Here is a 9,819-nt window from a genome sequence, read left to right on the forward strand (position 1 = left end):
CTCACTTTTGGTTGAATGGGTATCATTTTTAAAACATAATGGCAAACCCTTATCTTTATAATAAAGCTAAATTCTTGGCCATAACATTAAATTATATACGTTTTATTTCATCTTGAAAACCTAACCTCTAAAAAAACACCCTATAGAATAAAAAAATCCCAAAAATTTTCCAGCACAATTTTTTTTTTAAATAGAAAAAAAGATTTCCTAAAATTTTCTTATAAATATATTTTATTAGAAAAAATGTTAAAAATTAACAGAAGATGTTGACTTTATAAATTCTTTAAGAATATTTCTAGCATTGAATAAGCCCCAGAATTATAAAAAAGTTGCAAAATTATTTCAGTTAACTTGAATTGTAAATTAATAAAAAACAGCTTAAAAATGTTTCCAAAAAAAAATTCCAACAATGTTCTCCACATTTCCTTGTTTTTACCAAAAAAAAAATTGTCTGAAACTTTTTTCAAAAACATTTTTTATAAATAAAAAGAAATCCAAAAGTTTTCCAAACAAACATTTTATAAAACAAAAACTCCAATAATTTCCCACACATTTTTTTTGTACATAGAAAAAAATTTCTAAATTTTATCTAAAGCAAATTTTTTCTTACAAAAACAAATTCAAAAATTTTTCCTAAAACAAATTTCAAATAATTTTCCCAAATTTTTCTTGTTTTTAATAGGAAAAAAATTTCTAAAACTTTTTCCAAAAAAAATGTTTTCTTAAATAAAAAGACATCCAAAAAGTTTTCCAAAAAAAAATCCCATAAATTTCCCCACATTTTTCATTTTTTTAATAGAAAAAAAATTTCCAAAAAATTTTCCAAAAAAAAAATGTATTAAATCAAAAAAATATATATATATTTCCAAAAAACATTTTATAGAATTAAAATTGTATACCACAATTTTTTTTATAAAGGAAAATTTTTTTTATATAGAAAGTAATAATATAATATATAAAAAAATTATAAAAATGTTGAAGATTTTGACTGTACAAACTCTGTAAGAATATTTCCCGCATTGAATAAGCTTTAGAATTATAAAAACAAATTCACAATTCTCTCAGTTGACTTGAAGCCGACAAATAAACTCATTTGAAAAATGAAAAAAATATACAAAAACAATTTTTCCCCGGAAAATATTAAAAAACTGTTCAAATTTTTTTTTATAAAATCAAAACAAAAAGTACTAAAATTTTTCCAAAAATTTTTTTTATTACATACAAAAAAAAAATCCAAAAATTGTTCCACAAACTTGTTTATAAAATTAAATAAAACGAAAAATAATTTTTTGTTTCGATTTTTTATAAGCTTATTTTATTATAAAAAAAATTATAGAAATGTTAAAAATGAACCGAAGATGTTGAATTTACAAATTCTGTAAGAAAATGTTCAGCATTGAATGAACTTTAAAAGTGGCAGCAATGAGTGGCGGTAAGGTCGTGCAGGAGCTGCAAAAACGTGTGGCGCATTTCCGCGAGACGGCACATGCGCCGAATAATAAACCTTTAGACATGAACTCTAATCCGGCATTGCACGATGGCGAATGGGGTTGTTGGGAAGATGCCGATGAAACGGATGGTGTTGCGGCGCGAATGCCATTTAGTGTAAGGGCCGTTTTATGGGCGTGTGCTCTATTGATATTCACATTTTGAAGTATTATTTTAGTCATAGTAATAAAGAAGCAGAGCAAATGTTGAACGCACTCCAGTTGTAACGGAAATAAAAATTGTATTTATAAATAAAAGGGAATCCAAAAAACATTTGGTTTCTGAACTAATATCTATATATGTACATATAAGTATATTTGTTTATGAAAAATCCGCTTTTTTTAAATATTTTATTTATTATGTGCTTAAATTTGTAATTACGAACTTTTTTTAGTTACAGACTGAGTATTACCATTGTAATATGCATATGTACATATCGAGCTCCGTCTACGCAAATATAAATATTTATTGCACAAACACCTCCAGACATCTGTTTAAGATTACTTACATAGTTGTTGGTGCTTACCTACGAGTACTTGAGTTCGCAAATCATAATTGTAATAAAATTTGAACCTGAAATGTGTACTATATACCCCAAAGTGTCTATGTTTAACCGCTAATGTTATTATCTTTACAACAGTGCCATATATTTCGCCTCTTTTCTGTTAACTTAATCAAAATCTTATATTATTTATTCGTGGAAATGCTATATCAGGGTACGTTGCACTGCTTATTTATAAACTGTTAGCAAAGAGCAACAATGCCATCCGTTAAAATATATTTATTGCTTAAGTCATTTTGACATTTGAAGATTTTCATGTGTGTGTACACACATATATGCACTTTCGCTCACATGTTTTCTTATATACCTACATTTTTCGTTTCTGCTTTTTTGCATTTTATGGTTAAAATATGGAAATTTGGCATTAACATAAGCACAGGGTGTACGGTGGCAGAATAAGATTTAAATTCGAAGTTTCTCCTTAACCACTGAGTCGCTCAGCTCTCACTGCTCAGCCTTCTTACGAGTATTCGTGCGTGTTAGTTAGTCTAGATCATAGACGACAAGTAGCGAAACTCGTTTTCTCACGTTTTGCGGATTAACAAATAAAAAATAGCTTTTCAAAGAGGACATCACGGATTTATTAAGTAGCTCAAGATGGCTCACATGAGGTGAAAATTATTCGTCTTACATAACCTTTAATTAATGCTTCTTGCTAAACGCAATATTTTTGCACCTGAAAAATTTTAATATTTTTAAAATGTAAAATCTAATAGGATATTTCTTCCTTTCATTGTTTTGGGTGTACATAAAAACTTAAAAAACAAACAACGAAAGTAAACTTCTAACTAACTAAACGCAATGTTTTTGCGCCAATTGAAAACTTGTGATGTTTTTTTTAATTTTAAATCTAATGGCATATTTTCTTCCTCTCATTGTTTGATAAACTAAAAAAAAAACACGAAAATAAACTTGTAAGAAATTCTCCAAAAATTCTGTATATTTCTTTGCATTGAAGTTGAGATATTTTTTATATATCAATAAACTGTAGATAAAACGAGCGCCGTATGCTAATGGGTGGTTGCGTGACTATCACTCGAAAGTGTACAGGGCACAAAACACCAAATGATAGAAAAAGGTTTTTCTGATAGCGGTCGCTCTTTAGCAGGCAATGGCAAACCTTCGAGTGTAATTCTACCATGAAAAAGCTTCACATAAAAAATTATTTGCCATTCGGAGTCGGCTTGAAACTGTAGGTCCCTCCATTTGTGGATTTGTCGAAAAATATCAGGACGTACACCACAAATAGGAGGAGCAGCTCGGCTAAACAGCCAAAAAGGGTGTAAACGCCAATTATACTTATTGAGTTGGGGAATAAGTTCATAGAGTTTTTATATTCTCTTTGATTTTACAACGATTTGTTTGCTGTTTGGCAACGGGTAAGTATTCATTCGATAGAGCTCTTTCGGCTCTACAAATCCATGTTGATTGTATTTTTGAGTTATTTAGTTTTTTATTAGTTTCGAGGCTTAGCAATGGAATTTCCAGGAGGCAAAAATCAACATTTTCGACTCCTGCTCTTCTTTGCTTTTCATCGAGGTCAAAAAGCTGCCGAAGCACACGGGCGCGACAGCATTTGCGACGTGTATGGAGAAAGTGTCATAGCCGGGTCCACAGCACGGAAATGGTTTGCAAAGTTCAAAACTGGCGACTTTGACGTCGATGACATATCCCGCAGCGGCAGACCTTCTGAATTCGATGAAGAACGTTTCAAATCACTTTTGAAGGAGAACAGTCGCCAAACCAGTTGTGAATTGGCAGAAAAAATGTGCTGCGATCATAAAACGATTCTCAATCACCTTCATTCAATGGAATTCATCGGGTAATTAGGAGTCTGGAGTCACGAACTTAACGAAAAAAACAAAAAAGTCGCCTTCAAATTCATTCTCAGCATCTCGCAAACCAACAAGCAACTCGCGGTCATAAACAGCGCTTTTCATACCAAATCGTCACGTGAGATGAGATATGGTGCCTATACATCAATACGAAGCAATGAAAGGAGTGGGTGTCTCCAGAAAATACGCCAAAGCCGAGAGTCAAGCCGGATGTTCATCCAAAGAATATCTTGTTATTTGTTTGGTGGAACAAAGAGGGCATGATGCACTAGGAAATCGTCGAAAATAATGTCACGGTCTGAAAGGAGCTCTACATTGCCCAGCTACACCGCGTAAATGTGGCTATTCGACTGAAAAGACCTGATCGACATGATAAAACTCACACTCCTTCACGACAATGCCAGGCCCCATGTTGCAAAAGTCGTCAAAGCCGCACTCCATGAACTCGAATGGGAGGTACTTCAGCATCCGCCGTATTCTGTGGACTTTTCACCGACCGACTACCATCTCTTCCGCTCCCTGTCAAACTATATTAAAGGTGTTACCTTTGATAACAGAGAGGTCCTTAAAAACTGGCTCAACAGCTTCTTTGATACCAGACCACCCGTTTTTTGGCGGACCGACATCAACAAATTGGTCGAGAGGTGGGAAAAGGTTGCTAACAGCACAGCCGAATATACAACTGATTAACTTATTGAAATAATTATTGTTTTTGTTTAAATAAAAGTATTCGTTAAAAACGATAAGAACTTATTCCCCAACCCAATATATAATCATACAGGGTACGGCACTCGCAGTATAACCAACTTCCGACCGAAAGTGCCAATCGAATGGCGAAAGAACTGAAAATATCTGACCATAGCATCCGCCGGACGAAGTCAAGCCTTACAACATCCAAAAGGTGCATCATCTCACACCAAAGCAGCAACCAGTCAGATTTTGGAGAGCGAAGGAGTCGCTTCGCTTGGCCGAAAGTGGTCAATTTCCGAACATTGTATTTTCTGACGAGAAAATTTTTCAAATTGAGCAACTCGTAAACTCCCAAAACGATAGGGTTTATTTGACCGACCGCTCATACGAGAATTTGTACCTGCCACAGGTAATAGTTTGGGCCGTTGTAACCGCAGATGGGCGCTCTCCAATCGTTCTCATCGAGCCTGGCGTCAAGGTAAATGCGAAATATTATCGGGAAAGTATTCGGGAAGTTGTTTTGAAGGCAGACAAATATGTCGGTGGCAGAGCATAGACGTTTCAACAGGAATCGACACCGTCTCACAAAGCTCGAGTGAATCAAGAATGACTAAAAAACAACGTTCCGAACTTCGTGACGTCCACGCAATGCCTCTCAAATTCACCACACTCGAAGCCGATGGATTATTCTTTTTGGGCCATTTTGGAGAGGAAGCTCCACTAAAAGTTTCATGAGCCTCGAGATGCTTGAAAAAAACCATTGTCCGCGAGCGAGCCAAAATACCTGGAAGCCACATTCGGGCAGCTTGTGATTCGATTGTGGACCGTCTCAACGCCATAGTCAAGCCAAAAGGTGGTCCTATCGAGCAAAAATAAATTGATTCTTAATTTTGTACTATTTTCACACATTTTTTTACTTTGAATTGCATAAAAGTAATTTTCCAAACTAAATATGAAATAATTTATACGCAATTGCAGTATAAAAAAGGTACTTCAGATATTTTTTCAAGCTTTAAATAAAAAATATTAGAAACAAAAACACAGAACTGTTCAAAATTTTATGTCACAGCTTATTTCATGCAGTATTCATTTTTTTCTTAAATTTAAGTTAAACTAATGATATAAAAATGATTCAGTACTTTGTGTGGTTTCCTTGACTCCACTAGCTTTTTCGTTATTTCCGGTCCGATTTTGTTCCACTCCTCCAAAATTACGGTTTTTATCTGATCTCTATTGCTTATGTGATGTGTGCGGATTTTGTTTCCGGTAATAACTATAAATTCTCGATGACGTTCATGTCAGGTGATTGAGCCGGTGGTTGCATTAAATGTGGACAGTTCCATATGAGCCATGTCTGCACGATTGCCGCCTTATGTTTAGGGTCATTGTCCTGGTAGAAACGGAAATCTTGAGGTATTCAAAGTTTCGCAGCACTTTGGAGTAGATTACCTTTTACAATATTGAGGTCCATTGTTTTATCCATAATACCCTCGGCAAACACTAAATTTCCTACTCCGGCTGCTGACATGCATGCCCATACCATTACACTGCCACCACCAAGTTTCACAGCCGGTTTTATGTTGCTTTTGTGGAGCTCTGTATTAGGTTTCCGCCAGACATAAGACATTCCATCTGAGACGAATAGATTGAATTTGGACCCGTTTTCAGAAATCAAAATCTTTAATTTCGAGCTCTCTGGCGAAGGCAACTCGGCTCAATTGATTTTTTTTTTTATGAATGGCTTCTTTCGTGCTACTCGACCATTAAAGTTCTTTTCACGTAGTAGCCGTCGCACTGTTTCGACGTAACATGATTTGCCCACTTCCTACTGAATTTCGTTTAGCAGTTTTGGAGCCGATAGCAATGGGTTTTCTTTTATTTTTCGAACAATTAAACACTCATCACGTTCGTCAAAAATTTGATTTGGGGCACATCGGCCTCTATTTTGCACCCGATTTTCATGAACGAAGCGTTCAATGATACTTTCTACTGTAGCACTACTCAACCAAACTATTTACGCAATTTTTCGCTCCGACTTCGCGCTTTGAAAATGCTTGATGACCAGTTTTCGCTGTTTAATCGTGGTACGTCGATCCATTTTTTATATATTTTTAATATATATTGTTCACTTGGCGATCACAAATATACTCAAAATTTCCTAGAATACTAACTGTGCGCTGGTTACATATACCAGAAATTCAAAATAAATTCATTAAAGCTAATTTTATATTTAGGAGAATTCGTATTTGCAGTATTTAACTGATTTCTAATATGGCAGATTAGTGTAGTATACTTAAGCTCCACACATAAAGTATTTTTCTTGTATTAGAATTACTACATTTTTAATAAATGACAGCATTAGCTGCACTTGACCTTCTAGCTCCCACTGACCTTCAAGCTACCATTGACCTCTCCCCTTATAGAACAGCTCTAATTTTTCCCTGCGCTAAGTAAATTTATTAATTACTAATTCTTAAGGGTATGCAGATTAGTGCCTGCCCACAGATACCGCATCGAATGGTAGGGTGGCACTAACTATAGCACTTGGCATTGAAAATCAGGAGTGACATCATTGTTTAAGTTTCGCTTCAATAGCACTGCGATTTTCATTACTTTATATCCATTCGCTTTTACACCAAATTGAACTGGATGTACTGCATGTATTACATTGTTCCTACGTAATTCCCAAACCTGATTTTCAAACTCAATTAGCTGTTTTTCATAGTTCTATATTTATCGCTCATTTGCCACTTGATTAACTATCACATTCACTATTTCAACGCATTGGCTATTGAAGCTGATCGCCACATTTGATCAATCCGAAAATTCGTAAATGTGTATGCCCATTTAATAGGTTACTCAAATAGACTAATTAAGAGGATTTTTAAACAAGTTTTAATTAAAAATACTCCTAGCATTGTCATGTAGCAAATATGTACGTACGTACGAGTGTATTAGACGGAAGGTGAAGTTCTTGCACAGGCTTACCTCAGTTTATGTTTGCCTACTAAAACAGCCGCTAAGCAATGTACGCAAATAGTAATGTACGCAATACAAATAGCATTGTGAGTATGCACGTACATATGTAAGTGATGTGATGTGTTCACCTGCCCATATTTGCTTACGAAATAATTATTGCTTTATGTTTATGATGCGAAAGCCGCAATTTTGCATGTGAGAATATTCACGCATCAAAAGAAAGTAAGTATTTAAAGAGTTATCTAATTTTCTATTCCATCTGTGTATTTAGTGGCATTTTTATTATGTCAATTCCTAACTTACACATTTCTACAAGGTGAAGCCCAATATAAACAAGACTTAGCTAAAAGAGAAACGACGGCAGCTTTGTTCTAATAACTTCGAGTTTATTTATTCAAAATAGTCCGCTCTGGCCTCGATACACTGTTTTGCGCAATCTAAAAGATTTTCGAAAGAGTGTTTCTGGTCATTGACCGGAATGGTCTTCAGGATGTCGGTACAAGCCTTTTTGATGACCTCTACGGACGCAAAACGTTTTCCTTTTACGGCCAAATGCAGTTTTACGCATAAGTAGAAGTCACAGGGAGCCATACTAGGCGAGTACGTTGAGTGGTTGATGGTTAAAATGCGATTTCTAGTCAAAAAATCAGGCACAAGAGTGAATCTATGAGATGGTGCATTATCATGCAATAAGCGTCAGCTTCCTCCTTCGCGGTATTCAGGGCGCATTCGACGAAAGCCAAGATAGAAAATTGCATTGACGGCTTGGCCCATTGGCACGTACCCCTTGTGGGCAATTCTTTGGAATCGTAAAAACAAATAAGCATCCACTTGATTTTTGACTTCTCCAAACGCGAGTTTTTGGGTGGTGGTGGCTCGTCTGGGGCTTTCCATTCAGCACTTTGACGCTTAGTTTCAGGTTCAACGTTTCGTCACCAGTTACAATGTTGTTCTCGTCTTTTGTCGCCTCTTTAATGAGGTCTTTCGAATGTTGAATTCTGAGCAATTTTTGGTCCTCAGTTAACTTGTGCAGAATGAAACGTGCACAGACCTTTCGTAAGCCCAAATTATCAGACCGATGTTTTGGAGATACTCAACTCCGATTCCATGAATTTCACCGATGATTTCGGTTCATTTTTTATAAGTTCAAGAAAAATTTGTATTGAATTTTCGATAATTACTGATTTTGCGCGGATGTTCATTGTCATTTATATCTTCACAACCATCTCTGAAACGTGTAAACCACTAATGAACTGTGGCACGAGATGGACAATCATCGCCGTAAACTTTTTTCATCAATTCAAATGTTTCGGTAAAGGTTTTACCGATTTTAAAACAAAATTTTATATTTGAAACCCATTTTTTTACCGATGACACAAATATACTGACACTTTAGACGCAATAACTTCGCTTCGACTGAACCGAATGTCACCAAGCTTTTACTGGAAGTCAGCTAGGGGTGTAACTTTCAACGCACAGATGGCGCCATCAAAAACATTTTTATAACGCCAGTCTTGTGAATTTGGGATTTCACCTTGTACAAGGTGGCGCAAAATTAATCAGCCTATCGGAGGATTTATACACAAGATTTGCAAACGACAGTGTACACCAATCATATTTGACCCTTGTGAACTAGACAGCTGCGGTATACAAAACAAGAAGCAATATTTTATATTTAGTTAAAGAGTTATTCAAAAACGCAATTAGATGATTAGTTTTGCGCCACCTTTTACAACTTTCATTAGATTCGTTTAGAATATGCAACTTGAACTGTCCGTTGGACAGCTTTTTTAAAACTTTCAGTTGGGCAGCCGAGTCTACTACATAGTCAACTTAAAGAAACTCCAAGAGACTTGGTAGTTTGTGTTCGTATTAAATCTGCATAGCCATAAGTTAGACCTTTAAATACAACGTTTTAACATTTTGCGCCACGCTACACTTTTCCGCCTACGTTATGACAAATTTTCTCATGCAGTAGATGGTGCGTTGATGAGTTTTCTCTACAAATTTGACTTCTATTAAGTGCACTGTGCAAATAAGTATGTCTGAGTGCTTTGGAGAAAACACGCCTACCTTCGTTCTCTTTCGTTCAAAAAGTAAGCATGACAAAGGAACTGCGAAGCAAGGAAAATTTGAGGCTAATTTGGGACGAGTGCATTAATCATTTCATCCCAATCCCGGCTTTTTGAGTGTAGCTCGAACCAGAGGCGTTGAATGTTCTAAAGAGTCGCGCCTCGATGTTGTTTCTCTATTTCTTTCAGGTTT

The sequence above is a fragment of the Anastrepha ludens genome, chromosome 4, assembly GCF_028408465.1.
Source record: "Anastrepha ludens isolate Willacy chromosome 4, idAnaLude1.1, whole genome shotgun sequence".
Lineage (NCBI taxonomy): Eukaryota > Metazoa > Arthropoda > Insecta > Diptera > Tephritidae > Anastrepha > Anastrepha ludens.